A 26,576-nucleotide genomic window follows, 5' to 3' on the forward strand; every position below is an offset into this window, starting at 1 on the left:
CCCGTGGAGGTGTTGCCGATGATGTTGGCGTTGGGGCACCATCCGGAAGAGTGCCCACGAAACACAGAACCTCTTAAAAACTTCTTGAAACGGCTACAAACGGCTATAGACGTCTTGGTCTATGACAAGACTGAAAATAGAATTTATTCTAAACATAACCTCCGCACTTGGAATATGCTAGTATATATTCTATCTGCGGCAAAACCCACTACTGGTGTCACTAGAGTGTGTTTTGGTAAACACATTCAGAATGTCTAACGCAAGAACTTTTCTAGATCTTTTTGTCTAAAAGTGCATAAAATGCCAAACGACGTGTTAAAAGTGCGGTTACCGTCGGCCGTCGGCGTTAGCGAATAAAAGACGCCACAGACAAATCGAACTCGTTGGAAGCAACATAAGTTAATTGGCTTTGATATTAAATAATTTCACATCAGAACTTCAACAATCAAGGGCGTGTTATTGTTTTCCATACGGGGCGCGCACACGACGCCAGGAAGCCATTCTATGCTCGCGCAGCAGGTATACTGATAGCAGCAGGAGCGAAACGCCGGCGTTGCACAGCGGTGTCACAGAGCCACCGCGCTGCGATCACTTCGGCGACACAATCCAAATTTGTCGGACATCTCATTCTGTGCTGGAAACACTGGGAGGCAGGAAGCTTGAAAAAACGGCCACTGCCGCCCCCAATGTCGCGGTCGTGGGTTCGTTATGCCACTTGTGCGTCATTCTAAGCCGTTCTGTACATTTATACTGGATATTAATTGGAGTCATTTAGCTGTGCTGATTCTGCTTGATGTGTGTTTTGCATCAGTGCTTCGTGACATCGGCTGTAATGCGTGTTTTCGCCGACGGCTTACTACCACAATGGCGTGATCTGCGTTCGCCGCCTTCGTGTCTCGGTGCGTCTTTGTATACGTCGCACGTTCGGACAACACTTTTTCCGGTAAATGAAATACATTGCACTTCGTTTTTCGTCAACAATGTGAATATTTTTAGGTGTTACCCGCGACAATTCTTGATATATGGGCTCTTCTGCCCTGCGAGTTTTCGTCATTACTTTTATACGAGGGTTCTTCTTGTGTTTAGCGGTTCAGCACTACCGCGCTCCACGACTTTCGCAACACCAGTCAGAACTTTGCCCTGCTTGTTAGTCTTTGTGGTTAACGTAGCACGAACCAACCGAAAGGAGTGCATTCGAAGACGACGCGCTGGCTGTAATGCTGAACCAGACTGAACTCGCCCTATTTTGTGTCCTTTTGTTCTTGCGTGTGCGCGCGCGTGCGTCAGTGACTATGCAGTTTGTAGCGTTCCCACTTTATAGCAAAACAAAAATATTACTGCAATGTTTACTTCATCTATACAATTCCAAATTAAATCGTCTGCTGATGTACTAATTTCACTTGTGTTCTAAATAAGCAGCAAAACCATTAACCTAGTAGGTGCTTCATCTGGGAGTGAAAACACGACAGCTTGGCATTTATTAATGAATGACTGTGACTGGGTCACCTTACTGGTAATTGCAAATCTGCCTTTCAACTGACTTGATGCTATCTTATTTTGTTCCTTTCACTCTATAGACGGCTGGACATCCTTCTTGTACCTTGGCGCTAGCTGGATGACGGGACCTCATCATGATCAGTGTAAGCCAATGTACTGTACCCTCTCTGGTCCTCCCAGTGCTTTTTATATGGGTTAAGGCCAGGTAGCGCTTCGTGGTAAAATAGCTAGTTGGTGTCTCACAAACGGGCATTTTTTTTTTTGCACTGGTGCATTATAAACTGCCACTATTATAACCAATTTCTCAGTGCCAGTGTACATACGCAGTTCTAGTAATAATTAGTTTCCCTAAGCCTTACAAAATGTACCTGTAGGTAGTCATTGCTATGTAAGAACTCAAAAATTAAATCTGCTGTGTCATACAAGTATACCATACATAAGTAAAAATTTGCTACAACAGTGTACATTACACCTTGCTTCCCTAATGCACAAATGTATTCAAGCCAGTATTTGATTAGTTTGGTATTCTAAATGTTTTCTGTGTGATTTAGTTTCTTTACGGGAATTTACTGTACAGCATCAGCAAGCAGCCTAATTTAAGATTTATGTGTGCTGTAAAAGGTGTGCTTTGCCGCTAGAATTGATAAAACATGGGCCGAGGCTTCCATACAAGGACAAACTCCAATTTCGCTCTACCACCATCAGCACTTGGCTGGCGCTTGCAAAATGCCAGACTGTGCCAGACTGTTTTTAACCTTATTGTGAGGAGATCACAAAGTGATGCGTGGAGGCGCCTGCGTCTGAGATGTAGATTGCGCTGCAACATATGTGCATGTAGAACAGGCATGATGCTGAGGGTTCCAGCAGTTTGCTGAGGTGCTTTTAAAATTTTTTCATAACTGCAATTTTACCTGTGCTGTTTTTTGATCACCATTTCAATAATATCATTGGAGGTGTTATCAGAATTTAGCAATCTATTTGCCCTAGCCCATTAGCCTGCCATATTTGCCTTTTCACTAGGTGGGAAATTATTCAGCATGGACCATTACTTGAATACACCTTTTTGTGTGCAGTGGCTTCTCAATTGCGAGTCAACATAGATTCTCAGAATTACCTGAGGCTATAGATGCACTGATGAATTTGCTACCTATATGAATAACTTTGCACTTTCTTGCGCAAACAGCATGTTAACACTTCCAAGACAGTGGGCAATGTTATCGTTTGATCACATCATGAGATACTTTCAATTTTGTATGACGCATCATCTAAAGTGTTGCATCATTTGTGTGAGGTATTGCCCTAATCCAATTAGGGTCACATGAAAATATATGGAACAATACTTTATCACCAGTCCACCTTTGCACGCTACCTGCTTACTGTGTACTGTGTCATGTTTAAGTTTGAAAGAAAGGCAACAGCTAGGCAGCGCGAAATGCCAAAATTGCTTTTAGTTCAACAATTTAAAACGCTATTTAACTTTTTAATTAAGTTAGTACATCATTTACCTGCAGAGTGAATTACTGTTTTAAACTGATTATATTTTGCAGGAAGCTTCTCAGAATTGTGTGACAGGTTGATAAGTGGCTTTTTAGCCACAAAACACCATAAAATAATTTAAAGGCTGACTCTGCTATGCAACTTAATGACTATATGCCAGGAACAAGGTCTCCGAGTTGTGGCGCTGGCTGACACTCCCAGGGTTCTACTAGAACACATAAATACCCAGGAAAGTGGATGGGAAAACGACGCCGCTGTAGCTCAATTGGTAGAGCATAGCACGCGAAATGCGAAGTTTGTGGGTTCGGTTACCACCTGTAGCAAGGTGTTTTTTCATCCACTTTAGTTTTCATTCATTTATAATTTCTTTATTTCATTTATTAAGCACAAGTAATTTCCCCTATGTTGTCCTTGGTGTCAGTGTTTGTTGGCTTCTTATGATAGGAAATATACTAGTCATTTTAAACATCATCGCATACATACCTTAAGATACCCGTAATTTAAGAGAAAGGAGTGCTTAAATTTATTTTTATTGTGAGCCAAACTTCTTACTTAGCACATATTACTAATTGAAGTTCCAATTTCAATATTCCCATTTCCTCCCTCATCTTTTTTTCCCTCTTCTGTGCAGGTATTGCTTGCCTATGTCTGCAAGAACCGTCACGCGTGGCCTGTGACAGCAAGCTTTTGTGGGCAGCAAGTGCTCTCCTACGAAGGCTGGCCTACTCTGGCAGCGGCGGCAATCATCTTCAAGATTTATCCATGATCACCTTTGCTGCTATTTGTCACTCTTGTTGATTACACTTTCTGCATCTTTTCTAATTTATTAGGTAATAAAGTATGAGTATGGGACATGGTGTGAAGTTTATGTCTTGCTGCATTTTCGCGTGCAATCATCTTTTATGCATGAAAAGCTCATCATACAGTTTATGAAAAAAAATAACAGCATATTATGATTTATCTTTCAGTTCTGGTAACATGCAATGTACAAGGAATTCACTAATGGATGGTATGCCGAAGAACGGGCCATTATTTCTGCGTGATGCTGTGCAAGCAAGTGGCGTTACTTACAAGAGGCACCCACAAAGTAAGTTACAATTTACTTTTAAATGAAGCATGGACATCAGAAAAAATATATTTATATTGCTAGTTAGAGTGGTTCGCAGAGTGTTTTTCCAGATGTGTACTATCCATTATTTTTTAAATCATTGCAGCACAGTGTTCTGTTTCGTATACTGGTGTAAGGCTATTGTGCCCCCTGTAGCTGAAACCAGAATGTAATTTTTGCCTGAACTGCAGCATCACTGACAAAATTTTTTCTTTGCTAGAAGCTATTTCAATTTGGTGGAGACCCAGCAGGGCGAAGTTTTGTCAATATGACGTGTTTCACGCAGAGATGTTCTTGTTTAGATCAAAGGGTGAACATCGGAATGATATCAGCGTACAATACAGATCTTGTTTTATTTGCAAAATAATTCTGACAGGCGGCATTCAATTGATTGGTCTAATTAAAAAGCACTAATTGACCAATGAGACTGTACTACACCATTCCCATGGTACAGATCTGGAAAAACTACCTGTGCATCACTCTATCCGACAACATAAACTTCTTTGCTGATGTCCATGCCTCGTTTGAAATAAATTGTAACTGTGGGCAAACGTCGTGCTACTGTAACAGCTGCCGCAAAAATTTGAGGGAATGTCTAATAAAAGTCTTCAGTTGTTCTTGTCAAGCTGTCCATTAGCCAACTTTTAGCGTAACGTTAGCAGGGCTTACTGAAGTACTTCTAGACATCCATGGCTACAAAATATCTTGATCAAGACAGCTACTAGGCTTTTGAATTAGCCGTTCAAGACATCTTTTAGACATCAAATAGCTGCTTGCGTGTTTCGTGGGTGGCAACAGCGCTGGAGATACCCCTGGCCGTAGCAGGTGGTAGCGTCCTCCGTGGACTACCCGGAACGGGCTCAGGAACGGCAGGAAGTCTGCGGTGCGAAGCCGTAGAACGCGAGCTCACCGGAGCAGTAGCCGGCGTCGCTCTCTTCCAGCCGAACCGTCCCTGACCAAAGCCACCTAGAAAAAAAGGAAGGCCTCCGCACGCCGGTGTGACGTAACACTAGTCCGATGAGCCGGACAGTCCACGCCGTCGGCGTCTCCGCGCCTAGGTTCTTTGCGCTTGCAGGGTGAATCTTTGCGCGTCGCGGATACTATGGCACGGGAAAATTAGTGCTGTCCTTAAAGTGCCAGCACCTTATAAATGCATATGCTTCGGTTCGAAAGCAAGACACGTATAGCTGACGCAAAAAATAAGGGGGAGCCGCTGGTTCACCGCAGTCAACACCACCATAGAAAGCAACATTATTTCATACCTTCCTTAGATTGCTTGCCTGGCGACATTTCATTTTTGCGTGTATCGCAACACGACCTGCCTTATTGTGCTTGTAATGTTTGGTCGGGACTAAGACAAGCAAACTGCATGCAGCTTAGTCACTTTAACCTTAGACGGAAAGAAAGAGGAAAACTGCATATTGAAGACACAGAATATACTTTATTCACAAATGATAAGAACTGCATTCAGAAACAAACATTTTAAATCTTCCATATACAATTATCATTCTCACTCTTGCATTGCGTAAAACAGTCCTCGCTGGACACACGAATATCGAGGTTCATTTTATTGTTAAAATTTTATTATTATAGGGTCGCGCACAACTAATTCTCAATAGAATAAGCTTCCGTCTTTGTTGTACCATTTCTTCTGGTTATTTTATTTCCACCCGCCTTGTTTGCAGGCCTTATTGGTCTTCATAAAATACTGATATAATGGTGAAAAGTAAGTAAAAAGCGAGAGGCCTACTTTCAGTCCTAAAGGAAAACATGCAATTAATGGATTGCGGTAGCATGGAGAGTTCGAATCATAAACAGGTAGCACAATGCACTCAAATAACATTTGAATTGGCCAAAATGCAGGGTTTAAATTTTGATAATGTAGGCAAATAAGTCCTAGCTACGCCACAGGTTTCTTTTTACAAGGGTTCTGTCAACACAAACATACGTAGATGTTAAACAAAACAGAGCTTCATGAATAAAAAATAAATAATGAGAAACATCTCAGGCCTTACAGATACAAGGACGTGTACAAGTCCTCATTGTATCTGAGTAATATGAGCAGGTTGCTACAGAAAGTATCGGAAGACAATTTATTTATTTATTTATTTGTTTGTTTATTATTGCAAACCTGAATTGAAGGCCTTGAGTAGGAGTGGATTAGAGCTTCGGTACAAATGCAGTTGAACAACAAAGTGCGCACATACATACCAAGGCAGCTGATGAAATGCGATTGGTTGGTCAAGTACGGCACTGTATACAATACTACAATTTCAGTTGACAAATATTCCGTACATCAACACGTGTTCAGGCAAAGCAGTGCTCAACACTTCGCAATGTGAAAATAAAATGTTTTTGTTTTAAGGCGTTTGACATGGCTACAGTTACGATAAGACACTGTCATTTCATGTTTTGAAATCTCGCCTCGGGGGAAGCACGCGCCGGTGCCAGGGCGTCAACTGTTCGCCGCAGGCGCCAGGTTTAGTCTGAGCACTCTGCCGGTATAGGTCGCATGAAAGGAGCTGTGAAGAACCGTGTGCAACCATTCTTAGCAAAGTTTTCGCTCGTATAACAAGGTTCAAACCACGTTGAACCCCCAGCCAGTTTTTTCTCGGACATTTTTGCAACACTTGCTGCCACTTCAACTCGAGCTGCAGGCCTGTCATAAAAGCTAAGAAATGCATTTCGGTTAACAGGAACTGAAGGTCCTCTGCCACGTAGTTAGCAATAAAAGTGTTCGATCAGACCCTGTAAGCAATACGGCTTGCTGCCGCATTTCCACCACCAGCCGACAAACGTGGCGTGCACGTGTGTGTGTAGTGATTTTAAGATGAAAGGAAGAGAAAAGTGCAGTGCCGTAACTGTCTCTCAAGGGAGGGCACCTCAACAGCACTGCACGGGGTAAGGGGAGTGGGGAGAAAAAGATGAGAGAGAGAATGAAAGAGAGCGGAAAAAAAACAAGAAGGTTAAAGAAGAAGCAAAGCGGGGCTTACAGCCGCGCTCTCAGCTGAGTCTCGTCACAAAAGCCAAGGAGGGCAGCAAGCGCTCTCTTGGCGATGGAGGCGGGGGCTGCGGGAAATAGGAGATCACCCTCCGTGCTGCACGGTAGTCCGACTCGGCGATATGAACCACAGAGCGCGGTGCGCTCAACGTCGAAGGATAGGCAACGCAGGAGAAGGTGTTCCAGTATCTCATCCTCGCCGCATTCCGTACACGCAGGGCTGCCTGTTCCGTGCAGTCTGTGCGATCGGGCGGCCGTGCTGTAGCAGCCGACGCGCAGCCGCAGGAGAAAGGAGCGATCCCAGAGGGAGAGGCCGGCGCGGGGGAGGAGGCGAGGGGACGTCCCCGCAGCAACACGTGAGTCAGGGTGATGCGCGCGGAGGGTGCGCAGTATGGCCGTCTTGGCCACGTCGAAGCGAGTGACGGAGATGGCGAGGGGGAAGCGAGCCGCGAGAGCTTGCTTCGCAAGGGCGTCGGCTGCTTCGTTTCCGGGCAGGCCAATGTGCGCGGGGACCCACTGCAAAACCAAGTCGCAGCCCTGATTTACGACGTGGCGCAGTTTCGTTTCCACGCGCTGCACAAGTGGGACACCGGCATAGTCTTTCCGCAGCATGCAGAGAGCCGCGCGCGAGTCACTCAGGATCGCAGCAGACGAGACACCGCACTGGTGAAGAAGGTCAGCCGCAAGGTCGATGGCCGCGAGTTCGGCGACTGTCGATGAGGCAGGGAAATGGAGACGGCACTGCCGGGACGCAGAAATGTCCGGTGCCGTGCACGCAGCAGCAGCGGAGCCGTCACTGGAGACAGAGCCGTCAGTGTAGACTAGGAGGCGGTCGCGTAGGTGTTCGTGAAGCAGTGCAGCCGTCTCCTGCTGCATGGCACATAGTGCTGTTCGGCGCTTGCTCGTGACGCCCGGGACGCTAATGTTAACGTCAAGCAACAGGGAAGCGTGCGGCGATGGCGGCAAGGGAAGGAGTTGCGGCAGAGGCGCGATGCGGGCGCTGAAGTCGGTGGCATGCTGACCCATGCCCGAGCCCCCGAGGGTGTGGAGGCGGCACACGAGAGACTGGCCCTGTGGCGACCGTTGCAGGCGCTCGATGTGGTGAAGCGCCTGTTTCCTCGCACGAAGTGAGGGCGGCCAGTTTCCCGCTTCGGCGAAAGTTGCCCCCACTTGCGAGAAGCGGGGAAGCGCGTACATCTGGCGAACTGCAGTGCGGTGTTCCCCGTCAACGGCCCTCCAGTTGGCTGCGCTGGCGTTGGTGAGCGGGAGTGCGTAGAGCGCTCGCGAAGTAGCGATCGAGTTATAAACTCGGAGCGCAAGATGCGGTGTGCAGCCGCGGCCACGGGCGAGCAGGGAGCGTGCGGCGCCTGCAACTTTCCTGGCGTCCCTGCAGAGCTGTGTGGTTGCCGCATTAAAGTTCAGGCGGCAGTCGATGTGAAGGCCCAGGTAGCGAACTTTTCTCTGCCACGGGAGGGGGACTCCGCGCAGCGAGAGCGTGGGCACTTCGGAGCGAGCACGGCTAGCACGGGGGTGGATCATTAGCGCCTCGGTTTTAGACGCCGAGAGCTGAAGCCCCACGCTGGTGAGGTATTCGTCCACGGCGTTGATAGCAGACTGCAGTGATTGCCGCACTTGGTAGCCATAGTCCGTGGGCCCGGAAGCGAAAAGAGCGATGTCGTCGGCGTAAATCGCCGCGCGGACTTCGAAGGCTGTCAGCTTCGGGATGAAATCGGGGAGCCTTGCAAGCGCCAAGTTGAATAGAAAGGGGCTAAGAACACTGCCCTGAGGAACACCAGCGGTCACGCTGCGGGGGGTGCTGAGCGCGTTGCCAACACGCACTCTGAGTGTTCGGTCGCTAAGAAAGGCCGACACATAGTCCAGTAGGCGGCCGGTGATGCGCAGTTCGCGAAGCGCTTGGATGATGGTGCCGTGCGGGAGGCCGTCAAACGCGCGTTCGACATCGAGCAGCACCAGGTATGCGGCTTCGTGGCGGCTTGCAGCGTGCTCGAGAGTGGCGACAACGTCCGCGATGGAATCAGCTGTCGAGCGGAGTCGGCGGAAGCCACTCTGTTCCGGGGCAAGAGCGTCGAGGGCGGAGGCGATCCATTCGAGTCGGTTCAAAGCCATCGACTCCATCGTTTTGCCGGGTACCGAGGTCAGCGATACTAGGCGATAGGAGCTGATGTTCGAGGCTGGTTTGCCGCGCTTCAGAATGGGAACGACGATCGCCTCCTTCCAGTTGGCGGGGATGATGCCGCTGCGCCAGACGGAGTTGAAAACCTCGAGAAGTGAGGGAAGTTGAGCTGCGTCGATGTTCCTGAGCACTTGATGAGTAACGCCGTCTGAACCGGGAGCGGAGCGGCGTTTGTGCTTGTTCAAGACGATGCGCAACTCGCTGATCGTGAACTCAGCAGAACACAACACTTCTACATGCTCCATAATTGCGCTCGTTGGGAAATAGCGCATAGGAGCGAGGCGTTCGACCATGTTGTGCGGCGGAAGTTCGACGGCGGCTGTGACAGGGCACACAGACGGCGGGGCGAACGTGTCCGCGAACAGTTCGGCCAACTGCTCGGCACTCAAGCCCTGAGCCACTGCGATGGAGAGTGCAGGGCGGCGGGGGATCTTGGGACTGAGCAGGGCGGCGAGGATGCGCCAGGGGCGGGCTTTATCGCGAGTGTCCTCCAAAGAGAGGCAGAGACTTTGCCAGCTCTGATTGCGGCGCTGCCTGGCATGACGACGGCACGCGGCGTCAAGGCGGTTGTAAAGAGTCAGTGCTCCACCTTGTCGCTTTTGATGGCGCGGCGTTCGGCGCGTCGACGTACCGCGCGTAAGTTCAAAAGTCTCATGTCGGGCGCCGGCGTTCCAGCGGGCACCGTACATGACTTGGTCGCGGCGGCAACGCAGCTTGAGATGTGCGAAAGGAAGTCAGTGTTGACAGGAGGAGGCGTGGCACACAGCGTCCTGAAGAGAGACCAGTCCGTGATGCGGTAGGTGCGGATCTGGTCGCGGCAGAGGCCGAGAGGGTCAAGCGAGATCGGATAATGATCCGATCCTTGCGTGTCAGGGCTGCGTACCCACTCGTAATGGCACCGTTCGCTCACCAACGATAAGTCTATGACACTCCCGCGCACATTCTGACGCACGAAAGTGGGACTGCCGGAGTTGATGATCAGCAGACCAGAGGAGTTGATAGAGTTCAGCAGGTTCCTGCCGTTAGGCTCACAGCGGCTGCTGCCCCATGCCGTGTGGTGAGAGTTAAAGTCGCCGCACACAACACAGTCACCGTCGATGCGCGCGGTGAGGCTCTCCACGAAAGAGGTATCCCATCGCTGCACGGGCTGGACGTACACGCTGGAGACACAAGTGTCGACCCCCCCAACGCGCACAGTCACAGCCACGCACTCCACGGAGGTGGGAACGATGTCGGACACAGAGACGGCGGCTTGACCAAGGCGCGCACGCACATAAACAGACGCTCGAGAGCGGCCGGGTGGGTGGAGTGGATCGCGGCACGGAACGTCGGCACAAGACTGAAGTTCGCACGTGACGGCACTGTGGTAGGCGACGAAGCCTGGAAGGTTGCACTCCCCGTCGCGTACGTGTCTCCTGCAACGCGAGCACATCGTACTCGTGCAGGAGAAAAAGCTGGCAAAGCTCCGGGTGCCGGCGGCGCATCGAGCGGACATTCCACTGCAGTATGCGCGGCCGACGTTTCGCTGCTCGGCTAGCCATGACGAGGCAGGGACTGCTGTGCGGCCAGGGCCGCGGTGCACATCTGTCGCACCGTGTCGTCCATGTGCGGGTGGTCTCCATGAGCGCCCGCAGAGCTGCGGCGAGCGCCGCGATCAGGGCGTCCCTCGGGTCGCCAACAGGGGCAACTGCGGGAGGCGGCGTGGTTTCCGGCGCGGCGGGATTGACGCTGCGGCCACGTAAAGCATCGCTGAAGGACACGCCAGCTTGTACCGTCGCTGAAGGGCGGGGCACGTTCTGCTGATGCTGACGATGCTCAGGTTGCGCGGCGCGAGCTTTGGCCAGCTCGAGCGCCTTCTTCCGAGTCATGGGCTGCTCGGAGGAGGCTAGCAGGATGGCTGCTTTCCTTTCGAGCTGCCAGTGTGGGCAGCGCGGCTCGGTTGCTGCATGGCGGCCTTTGCAGTTTATGCACGCGGGGTGCTGCGCGGCGCAGTCGCTTGTCGCGTGACCACCTCCGCAGCGGAGGCAACGGGCGTCGTAGGAGCAAGTGGCGCCGGCATGGCCGTACACACCGCAGCGGTCGCACTGGAGTGGGCGTGGCAGACGAGGTCGCACGAGCCGTCGTTGCTTGAAGAGAAGTACATACGTCCGTGGGGACGACGTTGCCGGCAAAGGAGACGCTCACGTTTGCGCCGTTGCGGGAACAGGAGAGAACGGGAACGGGAGCCTCTATGTTGTCCCTCAGTGTGTCGTTGTCAAAGGAGCTGTCAACGCCGAAAAGGACGCCGACGCAAGAGTGCTCGCCGAGAGCTTTCGCCTTCACTGGTATGTCCGCGATGGCCCGTACATCCAGCAAGCGGGACAGGTCCGCACCGGGCACAGAGTCTGCCGCAACCACGTTACGGCGAAAGTTGACTCGCACGCGTTTGACGCCATCAATGCGGCAAAGTTGGGCGGCGATAAGGTCACTAGACAGCTTCAAAAAGTTGCTTTTTGCGGCCGATGGGACGGAAGAGCACAGTGTCGGCGGCATTGTCAGGGGAGGCATGTGCGTTTTGCGACGCATCCGTGATGAGCTCGGCAAACTGGCGGAAGCGTCGCTTCCTTTTTTGGCCGGGCTTCGTAGGGGCTGAACGCTCAGAGAGCACTGCGGCGGCGTTTTCGTCTGCGGCAGCTGGCGTCTGTGACAGTTGGGGTGCAACGACGGGGAGTGGTTCATTAGAGACGACGGCTGTTACACGGGTGGCAGGGCCGGATGGAAGTTGGAGCTCGGAGACGGCGCAGGGGGGAACGCTCGGCGGCTGCTTGCGTGGCCCGGCAGGTTCGTCATCCTCGCTCTCGCGGGCGCGTTTCCGAGAACTGGTCAAGTCCATTTCTTCGTCGTCCGAGAGGGGAAGCGGCACCTCAGCGTGGGTTTCCTGCACGCAAGGGCCGTTCTCGGATGGCGCCGAAGTTGCCGCTGGGGCTGCCGGTGCGGTCGTAGGCACGGGGGGAACTGCAGGGATCTTCAACGAGGGGGCCCGTACACGTAGCCACTCGCCCAGCATGCGAGTGGCGCGACGCTCGAGGTCCTCCCTTGCCCGGAGCTCATCGAGGGTCGCGGGGCCGAGTGTCAACCGGCTCAAGCTGGCATGGCGTCGATGGCGGACGCGTGGCGGCGGCTCGCCGGGTGGCCGAAACTCCATATTGTGCTGCCGAGGCCTCTTCTCGCGTGCGGGAAGAAAGCCGAAAGCAGCGAAAAGCGCGGCGACATGCTCCTAAGCGGGCGCAAACATGTGCGACGCCGAAACACGTGGTGGCAATCGAGGCGAAGTCGTCAGAGCGAGGAGCAACGTGACCTTCTCCGATCGCAGCTCAGACGCGACTCGGTGGCGCGCACCGCTTCTTAGGCCTCTACTGATACTACAGACGTTTTGTGGTGAATTTTCTCAAGAACGCAGAACTCCTGGCTTGTTCAATAAAGGAGGATATACCGTGTGTTTGCGGTCAGGAGCAGATAGACGCCTCCTCCAAGTTCAGTGGCATCTCTGGAAACCGATCTTGGACACTGATGACTATGCAGACACTGAACTGCACACAGATGCTGCCAACTGCGGCCTCGATGCAGTGATCGTGCACTGGCAAGATGGCGTTCAGCGTGCTATCGCTTACGCTAGCTGCACCTTAACATCTTCAGAAACGAACTACTCTCCTAGTAAAAAAACATGCTTTGCTGGCGTCTCATAGATAGCTAAGCTCCGGCCAAATTTATACGGCTTTCTGTTCAGAGGGCTTGCCGGCTTTCGTACTCTTTGTTCGCTAGGAAACATCAAAGACTCTTCAGGACGTGTGGCCACGAGGAGCCTTCTTCTTCAAGAATTTGGCATAAAAATCGTTTACAGATCTGGCTGCAGGCACACTGATTTTGAATGTCTTTCGCGCGCTCGACTTGCAACGGTGTGAAATGGTACCGGTAACTACAGTCGTTTCCTATCCGCTCCCAATGTGTCCGACTTGGCTCTGCAACCACAAGACGATATAGAGCTAGGGCAACTTATCCGCTTCTTTGAAAGCCGCAGTTTGCATCTTCTACGAATAATCGCACGCTCACTATCTGCATTTTGTCTGCGCAGCAATGTGTCGTACAAAAAACTTCTGCCCAGTAGCGCATGGACATCTTGTCATTCCGTCCACTAAGCGTGCCGATATTCTTTGCACCTGCCACAATATACTCTGTTCGGGCAATGTAGTATTTCCGCGTACCTTGGCCTGAATCCGCCAGCGCTGCCCCTATCCTAAGCGCGTCCAGGATTTCAAGCATTACGTAAAAGCGTGATGCAATAGCCAGCGCCAAAAGGCTCCACATCAGCGCCAATACGATTTCTTGAAGCCTGTTACACTGCCAACACAACCATTTCAATAGATCGGCATAGACATGTTCGGGCCCCTCCCTACGTTTTCTGCTGGCAACTGCTATAGTGTGGTTGCGATTGATTATTTGACGCGATACTGTGAAACAAGAGCCCTTCATCGAGCCACTGTCAGTGACGCCATGTACTTTCTTCATCCACAACATCGTCCTCCGGCGTGGGGCACCAGCAGTAGTCATAAGGGATCATGGTGCAGTTTTTAAAGAACAGGTGATGGAAGGCGTCATGACGCTTAGTAGAACAGCTCAAGACAGAACCACTGCATAGTATGCTCAGATCAACGGCGTTACGAAAAGGTTAAATAACCTAATCGCTGGCATCTTTCCATGGATGTCGACAGCGACGACAATAACTTCAACGTTAACTTACGTTACATTCGCTCTTCAAGAAACTACTGGGTTCACTCCTTTCCAGTTGCTCCACCACCTTGAGGAAACGACCATGTCGGACGCCTTACCCGACCAATACGACATTACCATTGACTGGCAGGAATTTACCCGGCTCGCAGACACGGCTCACAAGCTTGCACACGAGCGAATACACTGCCACATATAAGAGGGAAGATAAAATTGTAAATGAAGAAAGGTTTCAAGAAGAAGACGAGGATGTCGTTAAGAATGATGGGGATTAACCGAAGACGAAAGAAGATAAAGAAGAAGTACTCAGTGAGGCGACAAGAGATGATTGGTAGAGAAGAGAAGAAGAAGTATCCGGTGAGATGGAAAGCTATGATTGGTAGAGAAGAGAAGACGAAGAGAAGGATTACGTGGACTAACATCAAGGCTATAAAAGGGCGAGGATAGGTGAGGCACGGGGGGGAACAAAGCAGCGGAGGCTCGGCGGGTCAGGGCAAAGCCACCTAGAAAAAAATGCAAGGCCTCCGCATCACCTCCTCTCCCCTGTCAATACGTCACGAGAGTCGGATGGTAGCGGTGGATGGGGGAGCGCTGCGTTTCTAGAACGCGGCGCGCGTTCTGAAAACAAAATTTCTCCGTGGCTGCAACGCTAGAGCGGCAGCGCGAGGAGCATTTGCTTGGTGGCTTTGTTGGGGCATGCTGCACCGTAAACGCGATTGCTTTTTTTCAATTATGCGTGGTTCGTCGTACACGGAAGTGCAACGATGCCTGGCTGTTGTTGCGCACCAAACTGCAAGTCCAATTATGACGGAGGACAAAGTGTCCGAGTGCACAAGTTCCCATCTGACCGAGCCACTCGGGAAGCATGGACGAGAGCAGTTCCTCGGAAGGACTTCTCGCCAACGAAGTACACAGTGGTAAGTATTTCTTCTCTCTATTGTTATTCTGGGTTTCCAGACGAATAGGTTTCGTCAGCATAGTGCGCAATGCATTCGTGCACGCGTGCACAATAGATGGGTATCTGCACCTGTCCACGCGTTTGTAAATTCAACGTTTTCGTCGAGCTTCATACCTGTAACAGCTTGTTTTTTTTTGTTATTTCAGCTCTGTGAAAAGCATTTCTTGCCATCGGATTACTTGAAGACGACATCTTACACGGACGTCAAGACAGGAAAAGTGGTCGAAGTTGCCATGAAAAACATCTGTCTGAAGAAAACTGCAGTTCCGAGCTTGTTTCCCAATTGCCCTGCCTATTTATCGCGTCCGCAAGTGTGCGTTCGAGAAGCGCCGGCTACCAAAAGGGCGCGCTTGGAAGCCACATATTTGCAAAAAGCAATAATGCTTTCTCAGCAAACCCAAGCAGAAGAGGACGCCAAAAATCTGGTTGGTAGCTTTGCGGACTTGCTGAAGGCCTTGCCAAGCTTTCAGTGTTCGGACTTCTGGACAGTTTTGAACAAGGGCTCCAAGGTTTCCTTTTGGACTTGTCACTTCAATCTGCTTCTGCAGTCCGTACTTCGGTGATCGTGTCGACAGACCTGCGCGTCGAAGTATTTTTTGGTGAAACGGGTGTGAGGAAGTGTGGTGATGTTTTAGTTCCTGAAAAGCTGTGCGACTTGAGAGATTTGAAAAGTGTGTTACACATGATCGAACAGACACGTAAGGATATCATTTCTAACATTTTCTAACATTTTCTAACTAGTGACTGGCATCATTTTTCCGCAAACTTACTAAAACGTTCATGACGTATCATCAACTTTGACCTTAAGAAAATTGCCTGAAATGGCTATCTAGAACGCGGTTGACTATGCAAAAGCTGCAAGTAGGCCGCCGAAAAAGGAGGTACGGCGCGTAGCCTCTGATCATTATGAAGCAACGGTGCTCTCTATTCAGCGAGGCCGTACGCTGCACTTAACTGCACCGGAGAGACCAGACTTTTAAGCAAACCCTATTAGAATGACAGAACTCCAGGTAATGCTACTGTTTGTACAGCAGTGCATACGTCGGATTAGTGTACATTCGCAAACATATGACACAATGAATTATCTGCGCTGATTGCTCTAAATCTTGTCGACTGATTTAGAATGCATATGGAGTATAATAAGACAGATGGACTCTGAAGAAGGCTCAGATGGAGAATAATAAGAGAGATGGACTCTAAGAAATGCTGACATATAGGTGCCGCTGGACTCTTTCGCCAGCATACAAAGGCAGAGCTTTCCTCTCTCATAGCTTTCGTACAAAGCCATAAGTCGCGGAACATTCAGGTGGATAAAATAGCAGCACCATTGCATGTGAGCTGTATAAAACCCCGATAATTATACCAACCGCACTGACAAGACCGAACATACCCTGCGGAAGTTAGTTGTTCTTCGATGAATTCCAAAAAAATAGAATGCTTTCCATGGGCAGCTTAGACATTATGTTATTGTGGAAGAAAAAAGAGCGTTGTTGCGTTTCAATGCAAACTACACTGGACCAGTATCCGGAAGATGTTAACGTAAACACAAAATTGGAATGCTTGTCATCCGTTATTTTGTAAATATAGGAGTAAATTTCCTTCACTGGACCATAAACGCGCTATCCTACACACTTTGGTAATTTCACTCTTAATTCTTCATCTGCACGTACACTATAGATGAATGTGCGGTCCGCTACACGACGTCAGTCTATATGACAGTGCTTCAAGTCACATGTGTTTTTTTTTTTTTAATGCACGGCAGGCTTTTAGGGACAAGCATAGCGAGATTGGCGCAAAACATAGCGAAAGAAAGCTACTCATTTGTCTCTGTTTAGTGATACACTCGAAAAACGTTGCCAACACTTTTGCCGCTGAGTGTGTGCATGAGCTGGCGTACTCTGAGTTTTTCGTGACACGGCGCAGTGGAACTGGCCGATGTGTCGGCAGTAAGAAACGAGCGTTTTGGAACAAGAACGCTCGTTTCTTGAGGCGGGCCTTCCTCGTGACGCCAGCGCTGAGCCTGTTTATGCTCACTTTATCGTGTAATATCTGTGCATGATTTTCCGCGCGCAAGGCGCCGGGCTTTGTTACTTGGGAAAAGTATATGTTCGGCCACATATACAGCCCATGAAAGTACAAACCCAACTTCATGTACTTGCCACAATCAACCAACATTAGGAAGTTTCCGCTACCTTTCTGACATTTTTCGATCAAGGGATTTTTAACGAGTGAACAATGTACAGTTCTCTCTGTACTTGTTGGCATAAGGAACGCACCCCCTGATTATCACTAGGCAAACATATTTTCCCCCGCATATTATTATTATTAATTTTATCGTTTCTTTTTAAATGTATGTAGTAGTAAAGTTGAAAAATTTTCTGGGTCCATAGTCGTCTGCGCTAGTGACGGAAGCATTTAAAAAAATAAATTACAAAGGACTCCTACCAAAAACATAAACAAGAAAAATTAACAGGATATGTAACTAAACTACATAATATTGTGTATGGCCGCATATCACATCATAAAGGGAAGCACGCAGTGAATACAATTAAAGAAAGGAAAGTGTAGATTTGGTAACAGATCATACAAGACACAACATTCATACGGTGTATAGAGAGACAAAAAGTATTGGAAGCATCACACTCGAGATACATATTGTTCTGAAAAGATATATGTATTTATGTATTTTCGAAGTTTAGTGTTATTTTCGATGAGAGTTGGAGGCCTGTTTCATTATTTAGCTCCAACAAGTGCTAACTTACAGCGCCCATGTGCATTGTTGGGTTTTGTTAAATTGAAATTGTAAAAAAAATTCTTACCTAGTGACGTGCTTTGCTGATACCATAATTAATAGAAGGTAAGGCGTCTTGGATGCAACCAGGCCTCTGAATATTTCGGCAGTTTTATAAACCCGTGCTAAATCAAAAGGATGGATGTTTAGTTCAGTAAAAAGGGGCACAGAACACGTGTTTATTGTGCTTATGTGAACATGCGCCTATTCTTATAGCTCTTCGGTGAACACTACATACTATGGCGGTATATTGCATGTATTTAAAGCCCAGTAATTCATTGTAGTAACGTCAGATGGCGCTGACAGAGATTAAGGTATATTATACGAAGTAATTCTTGCTGAAAATGCTGCCGGCCCATAATTAGCGTATAGGAGCCCAAGGTAAATTTTTACGCAGCTCAGCTACATGCTGATGTCGATGCGGTGAAGAATCCAGAGTTATGCCGATGTACAGTCTCGCCCACTCTTAGGGTGAACACGGCTCACCGTGGCCACGCTCCACGGGGCGCCAGTGCGTCCGGCGCGGCGGCGCATGGAAGACAAGCGGGGCAGGCGCACACGGACCCGGGAGTGGTGCTTCGCGTCGTCTGCTACAGCGCTGGAGCGCGCCGCCTCTTGCTTTGCTGTAAAGTACACTTCGCTAGACCCAGGTGACTGAGTGGCCGAGGCGGCATTGCGGGAAGGCATTTTCCAGCTGGTTCCGTCTACAGCTTGTGAACAGCCTGCTTAATCAATATTCATAAACAGAAACAAGTTTCTCACCACATAAATCACTTAGCATGTTTTTTATAAGTGATGGGGGTAAAAATACAGTCGTTTTTTCGCGCTCTTTATTAGGCTGGGGCGTAGAGGCGACGCTTGATAGTTGTGTCAGGGACGTCACCCAGACTGAGGCTGTTCTTAATTTCTCGAACGGTGGAGGTCGGGTTTACAGCAGCCGCCGCAACAATGGTCACTCTTTTCCGGGCTTTACGGGGATAATCCGCAATTCATCCATCCTTCTTGTAAGCCTGGACGATTCTACGTACAGTTTTCAGTGGCCTTTTTGTCATCTCCGATACAACGCGTTGATTATTGTTTTGTAGGCACAGATCTACAATGCGTCGTCTTTCTCTTTCCAGTACCCGCGACATGGCTTGTTTCCAAAGTGCATCGGGGAAATGAAATTATCCTGCACTTTTACAGCGTTTTTATCGCCGAAGTGCAATGGCAACCAGCAACCGAACAAAATGCAATTCATCATGTAAGTCGACGGAAATGCGTTTAATGGAAACACCTCTCGTGTCTTTCGATTCGGCGAGTCATCCGAGAATCTTTAACTCCTGAGCGGCCAGTCACTCAGTTGAGTAGTCGTTGGCTGCACCGCATCATCATATTAAGCTAAGATGGGGTAGCATGACCTAAGCAAAAAAAAAAAGGGGGGGGGGCTTGGCGGTTGATCGGGCTGACGCCCATGGTCAGTTAAAGAGTAGACTGGCCCGACCACATCAATCTGGCTTGTGCCAGGCTTAGCTTTTACAAATGGTGAGCCCATTTGCCGACCACCAGCATGCTTGGGCAGACGACACTGGGCCGGCCTCATGACCGCCGGTTTGAATATCGTGGCCGCGTTCGTCCAACACACGGACCGGCCACTTCCCTACGATGGCAACAGCATCGCTTGGTCAAAAATTTTTTACGTCATGTACGTCAAACAGCAAGCTGACGAGCCCACTATGGTCACTCTGACATCGCTGCAGTTCTGCTAAGCAGACTTACAGGTTCTTATTGATATTTTTTAGCTGACATCGGAGCACAAGTGTTGCGCAGATATGCAGGCGCATAATAGTGTGAGCAAGACAACAAGCTCACTCTCAGCAAATTACAAAAACTCCTACTCGAAAGTGCTGCACGCATAGTTCCATCTCAAATCTCGAAAACTGCAGCTTTCCCTGCTGCAACATTTGTAATTTTACTTGCGGTTACCTACCGCAAGAAATGCTTCAATGAGTTTTGCGGTGAGTGCATCTAAGAAGCCCACGTAAATGTTAGGTTCCCTTAAGGTACACAGGGACGCACTGGTCCCAGGGAATAACGTATAAGCTATCATGGCATGGCATTGCAAGAACTTTATTTTGGTCCAGAGAAACTAGGGCCCAAGGGCAAAAGCCTCGGTGGCATGTCGGTGGCTCGCCCACCTAGGCACCGGTAGGCCGAAGGATTTCCCGATGTCATGAGCTCTCCGGACGGCCAGGAGTTGATCTTGGAGGACTTCGCTGGATATGCGCCGACTCCAGTACTCCTCACTGTTCTGATCCGAAGCCCTTTGGTTGGGGCACAGCCAGAACATATGATAAAATAGACACGGAGTGTGTCCACAAGCTTTTACATTCCGGGGCAAAATCCTGGTCAATGTTGTTAAGCACAAAAGGTGTGGGATAACATTTAGTTTCAATTATTCTTAATGTGACTGCCTGAGCTCGGTTGAGCTTCTGATGGGGCGGATCAAAAACTTCCTGCCGCCCCTATAGTGTGAGGTGATCTCGTGGAAAGTACTAAGTGGGTCTTTCTGGGAGCCGCAGTCAACCTGGGCAGTTCCTGATCCGATGCGCGGCATGTGAGATCTCGCACAGCAGAGTGAGCTTGCTCGTTAGAATTGCAGCCATTGGGGCTGACGGAGTGGCCGTGATGAGCTGGAAACCAGACTAGGTGTGAGCTATTCAGTTGCTCAAAATTATAAGTATTAAGACTGTGTATAAGTAACTTGTGTGCTTCCATTAAGACGAAGCCGGCTGAGTAGTTCCTAATAGCTGTACGGTAATCGGAGAAAATCGTGGGGCTTCTCATTGTAATTGCAAGTGCTATGCTTGCTTCTTCGGCCGCATGAATTGAGCTCGTTCTTAGTGACGCCACGCTTATTAATTTACCGTTCTCATCGACGACAGCAATAGCATAGGGGTTGCCCGATGCATAACTTGTTGCATCGACAAAAAGAGCTGAGCTTTGTTGGTGCAGTTTACCCAGAATGCATTTGGCCCAGGCCTCCCTTCTGCCCTTGTGGACAGGATGAATATTTCTAGGTAGGGGGTCCACAAGTAATTGTGTCTCCACCTCCTTGGGTATATTGAATAGAGAGATGTCTCCTCGAGGCAGTATTCCGACTTCATCAAGAATTTTGCACCCTGGCTTAGTGTTTGAGAGTCTTGCAATTTGTGACATCGAATGCGCCTCAATGAGCTCACCTATAGTCTTATGAAATCCTAACTTATTGAGGAGTTCGGTACTCGGTCCGTGCAGGAGTCCCAGAGCCCTTTTGAGTCCGGAGCGTATAAGTGTGTTTAGCTTAGCCTTCTCTCCTTTCCCCCAGTTCAGGTGTAATGCAATGTACGTGACATGACTGCTGAAGAATACCTGATATGCTCTGATGAAATTGTCCTCCTTGAGGCCTGCATTTTAATTTGGAACGCTGCCCAGGAGCCTTAAAGTACTGTTGGCCTGCCCTGTCAGACGGTTTAGGGCCGTAGCATTACAGCTGCTTGCGTCAATGAGAAGACCCAGAATTTTAATTGTCTACTCTGGGTAAGACCCGTCCTGTGTTGTCTGTGATTTTAATTGGCCGAGTTTCTAAATGCGCAACATTCGTAACACCCTGTCTCTCCTGTCTAAAAAGCAGCAGTTCAGATTTACTAGGTGATAGCCTGAGTCTGGTGCCCTTAAGGAAGGATTCTGTGGTGTCTACGGCTGCCTCTAGTGTCTGCTGTGGTGCTGCGAGTGACCCACTGGGGATCCGCCCCGTGACATCGGCAGCGTATATGACGTGCACCAAGCTCGGCATTTTTGACAGTTCCTCCGGGAGCCTTTGTATGGCAATGCTAAAGAGGAGTGGGGACAATACCGAACTTTGTCAAGTGCCGCTATTGCCTAAATTGTATGGACCACCTGTGACCATGCCGAGTTTGACCGAGCTGTCCGATCAGCTAGAAAGGACCTCACATAAATGTAAAGATTGCTTCCCTGGTTCAAGGTTGATATTTCATGTAGGATATGTTTATGTGCCACAGTAGCAAATGCTTTGATAAGATCCAGACCTAGGAGGCCCTTTACGTCCCTACTAGGGTCGTCAATAACAGCATGTTTGAACATGAGCATGGCGTCCTCTGTGGATAATGCTTTCCGAAAGCCTATGAGATTGTGCATGAAGAGCTCCTGGTTTTCTATGTGTTCTATTATCCTGTTATCAATAGCATGTTCGGCTACGTTGCCAAAACATGATGTAAGTGATATGGGCCTGAGGGTCTCCTTTGTTAGTGGTTTGCCGGGTTTTGGTATAAACGTCCCCTTGGCCTACCTCCATTCCGGTGGGACTGCGCCGGATCTCCTGTGACTTAGTTTTTACCGTGATTATGTCTATGACATCATCGTACAGGTTTCGCAAAAGCTTATTTGAGATGCCATCCGAGCCCGGGGCACATCTGACACTTAAATTAAAGAGTGCGTGTTTTATCTCAGCTGCAATTAAGTCACTGTCCAAGAATGGTTGCGATATTCCGGAGTAAGGTTCACTTATTTCTTCTTTGTTCTCATATTCAATTTTATGTGGCAGGTACATGTGTGCGAGGTCGTTTGCTACCTCTCTTGCTGTCCGCCCTATAGTTACCTGCTTATTTACGAGTATGTTTTTACGAGTATTTACGAGCTTCGTCCCATTGTTGACGTGAGAGTTGAGCCCCGTAGGTTTCAATATCACGATTAACTTGGGCTATCTTGGTTCATAGTCTTCTATCAAGTCTGTGACTGTTCCATCTGGTTAGAAGGAAATTCTTCGCTTCCAGCATGCGAGCTAGCTTGGAATCCATTTTTGGGACTTCGATTTCTGTTGAGACTGCTTTAGTAGCTTTCTTAATCGTTCACTTCAGTGCATCTAAAAGCTTCTCATAAGATTCGCCATCTATGCTGGTTTCCTTGCGCAACTGACGAAAAAGAACCCAGTCCACGTACTCATATTTTCTTAGTAGTGGTGGCATCGTCTGTAAGATGGCCTCAATTATCTAATGATAACTTCCTAAATTCTCCTGCTGATTGTCCCACGAGCCTTCAATTCCCCGAAGGAATGTTAGATCCGGGGTTGTATCTCTGGTAGTTGAGGCACCAGTTCTCCTGGGGAAGTTCGCGTCTGTAATAAGAGCAAATTTTAACTAACTGGCCGAGGTTGCTAAATTATTACCCTTGACGCTCTGATGACCATAGCCCATTCTTTGTTGGGAGCGTTGAAGTCCCCAGCCACTACGAGTGCGGCTGTGTCTGCCATATTGTAAATGCGGCCCAAGAGGGTCTTAAAATCCCTTTTCCTATCTGCCGGAGAGCTATAAACGTTCGCTATAAACACGTTAGCTGCTTTCTTGTTCTTCAGGATGAGTTCGATCATCGGTGCGTCTAGACCAACCTCGTGCATGGGAAGCTGGTGAGTTTCATAGGAAGTGCGCTTTCTAACGAAAGTCGCTATTCCTCGAACCCCTGGAATGATCAAAGTTTCGGAACTGTCACACGGTAGAGAGGTATCCTCTTTAGCTAGTGTTTCTTGTAAGAGAATAACGTGCGGCTTAACTTTGGACGATCTAATGAGCTGCTGCAGGGGAGCCTTGCGCCTTCGCAACCTCGCACAATTCCACTGCCAGATTTTAATATTATTGCTCTCGTTTGCAGCCATTATGATACCATTGGTTGACTACTCAAACATCTAGAGTCTGCGCTCGGGCTAACGTTTGTGCCTCCTTCGATTGCCGATGTAGCCGCTGCGTTTGCCTTTGCCTTAACCTTATGCCTTTCTAGTTGACACACTCTAGCATCTAGATTAGTGATGAGCTCCATGATTTTTGCCAGAGACCTGTCCATTGTTGTTAACCTTGCGGCTATTCGGACTTTTTTGGGTTTGGGGGGGGGGGTGCCTCACCTTCTCACATCTCCTCTGCCTAAGCGCTTTCTAAATCTTCCTCCAACGTTTCATTAATTGGGAACAGGGTGGGGGCTTTACGTTTGGGTTTGCCGGCCAAGGGTTTTGGAGCTGTAGTCTCCATCTAACTACGGGATGTTTCGGACCCTTCTTTAAAGGATTTGAAAGATTCGCTGAGCTCAGACAGTTCTTGCCTCAATTTCCGCATTTCGGATTCTAATGCCAATATTCGGGTATTCGACTCACGTTCCGGCTGTGCCCTACCATTAATACTCCTACACCTTGCCTTTGTCGGTTGTCTTGGTTTCCCAGAGCCTCCGTTCTTGAATCGGCCGGCCCAGGTTGTTCTTGGGGTCGCGTGTGAACGGGACTTCGATCTTGCCCCAGGCCCTCGGGGTGGCGAGTCGACACCAGAAGATTATCCGAATCTGGGTTGTCCTCTGGATCGAGAACGCCCCCTGGAGCGGGAGTGCCCTCGTGAGCTGAAGCGTCCTCTCGTGCGAGAGCGCAAGTTGGCGTCGTTTTCTTGCATCATCGATTTGCGGTGGGAATCGTCGCTATCGTCAATGCCGTCCGTCACCTGTGTATAGCGCTCTTGCTGTCGTTGGCGCCTTCGACGCCTTTGTCTCACGATATAAGGCATCTCGAACCTTCGACTGCCCTTTCGGACGCCAGTTGGGTGAGCGCCACCGCAAATGGCACACTTGGGATCACATTGATGATCTTCAGGTGGGGAAGTGATTCCACAGCCCCGACAATTTTTAACACTTGCCGGATTGCGACTCACATCGGATCTACGTCCGAGTTCACCACAGCTGTAGCACACATCCATCTGTCGTCAGTAGAGATTACAGGGCATGAGTACGTTACCGCAAATAACCTGGTTTGGCACTCTTCTTCCCTCTAAAAGTACCACCACCGCTGTAGTTTGCTTGATCGGATGTACCTCGACGAGGCGCGGATTTCGATGATTGACGAAAAGGGTTTTCAGTTCCGCGTCGCTAATGTCCATATCGATACCGCGAACAACACCCTTGCATGTATCTTCCCCTGCTGCGGTGTAGGCCGCCACTTCGAAGAGTCCATCCTTCGTATAGGTCTTGGGTACCTTGGCGTAAGCTCTCGCGTTTTCTTCCCGCAGAGTAGACACCATCAAAATATTTTAACAGCCGTTCGTGCAGTACGTGTCCCCCGTCCTGTCTTCCGGCGCTAAGGCTACCGCCACGGCAACGCTCTGGAGAGATGCACCAGGCTGAACTTTTTAACGTCGAGGCCACTGCGTGGGCGGACAATTATCTTCATAAGATCCCTCGGTAGGATCGGGATCCTAGAAACGGTAATGACGCACTTAAGCACGTTCTGCGAGGTGGCCGTGCGGCAACTGCCTTTCCCGGCATGGTAGGTATTCTTTATAGCCATGGATTCTCCGCCAGCGGCTAATACGCGTCTCCTTCAGCGAGTGATGGCTGTCATCCATCCGATATCTTCCTCTGAGGTGATATCCCTGCCTTCAACAGCTAAGCTGGAAACCATGCCTACACTCCGTCGTCCGCGTGAGGCCTCGGCCTCCTGCGCTAGTTAGGGGCTAGCACCTCTTCGACGTGGCACGCAGAACACAGTTTGCAAAGTGGCGAAAAATGGACCCACCGGCAAAAAATGGGCATCCACGTAATCCACGAGATAGGACGCGTCGATCGACACCAGGTTTTCAAGGATGGCACAAAAATTTCGGCACAAAAGCACTGATCGAAGCGGGAGCCGATGTTTGCACGACCACACTAGTCGGATTCTTCTTCTTCCCTATAAGCTACCAGAAATATATTTTTGTAGAGTGTTTCATTATTGTCTCCTGGGCCCAAATAATAAAAAAGTACAATACATCAATGATGTCTCCACCTACTGGCTTATGTACGTGAGGGCTCCAAAAAAACAGCCATTAAGCCTGAGAAACCCCGTTCATGAGAAGCCAACAAAGACACCAAGTACAACATAGGGGAAATTACTTGCATTTACTAATTGAATAAGGAAATTATAAATGAATCACGATGAAAGTGGCTGAAAAAAACAACTTGCCGCCGGTGGGGAACCATTCCACGTCTTCGCATTACGTGAGTGATTACGTAATGCGAAGACGTGGGATCGTTCCCCACCTGCGGCGAGTTGTTTTTTCATCCACTTTCATTGCCATTAATTCATCATTTCTTTAATTCAGTTAGTAAGTATAAGTAATTTCTACTATGTTGTCCTTGGTGTTTTTGTTTGTTGGCTTCTCATGATAAGATTATTAAAAATTGGGCCCCTCGGTCAACCCGCTTTCCTCTTGTGACGAAACCCAAGAAACACTTGAATGACTGAGCAAGCCCAAGAGAAATTCAGGAATTCACAAATTCAGACTAATTTGTCTATATGTTTCTTCTAAACTGTTTTATGCACTTTTTATTCGACAACAGATAAAAAAGATTGGCTGCCTCATTTTCTCAACAAAATGGGCACAGTGGAATTAGCCACACAAGCCTTTTGTTGAATAAAGGTTAAGGGAGGAATTTTTGCCCAACGGACACAGCCAGTTTCGATACTCTGCAAAATTAGTTGTTGTTCTCATCTAGCTGTCGAAATGTCGAATCTAGCTGTCGAATCTAGCTGCCGAAATGCATGCTAACGCAGGAGGTAAAGTCGAGCAATTCTTTAACATCCCCGCGCGAGCGACGACTGGCCGGTCCGGGAGCCCTTCTAACGGCGTCAAGCGTCGAGATCAGCAAGAGTAGAGCATGCGCACAAAGTTCGCTTGAAGCGCAAGTTTTATCTGCTAGGCTCCTCTCGCAGGTATGACAGCGACC

The 26,576-nt window shown here is 49.1% G+C and overlaps 1 long non-coding RNA gene across 1 annotated transcript; it reads left to right on the forward strand.

The window, feature by feature from the left end:
* The first annotated feature begins 283 nt into the window (after nt 1-283).
* On the forward strand, nt 284-3,841 carry LOC129387376 (uncharacterized). The gene is made up of 3 exons (XR_008614626.1): nt 284-943; nt 1,578-1,640; nt 3,626-3,841. It is a non-coding gene; the product is annotated as an uncharacterized lncRNA (long non-coding RNA).
* Nucleotides 3,842-26,576: the final 22,735 nt, after the last annotated feature.

The sequence above is a fragment of the Dermacentor andersoni genome, chromosome 2 (genome assembly GCF_023375885.2).
Source record: "Dermacentor andersoni chromosome 2, qqDerAnde1_hic_scaffold, whole genome shotgun sequence".
Lineage (NCBI taxonomy): Eukaryota > Metazoa > Arthropoda > Arachnida > Ixodida > Ixodidae > Dermacentor > Dermacentor andersoni.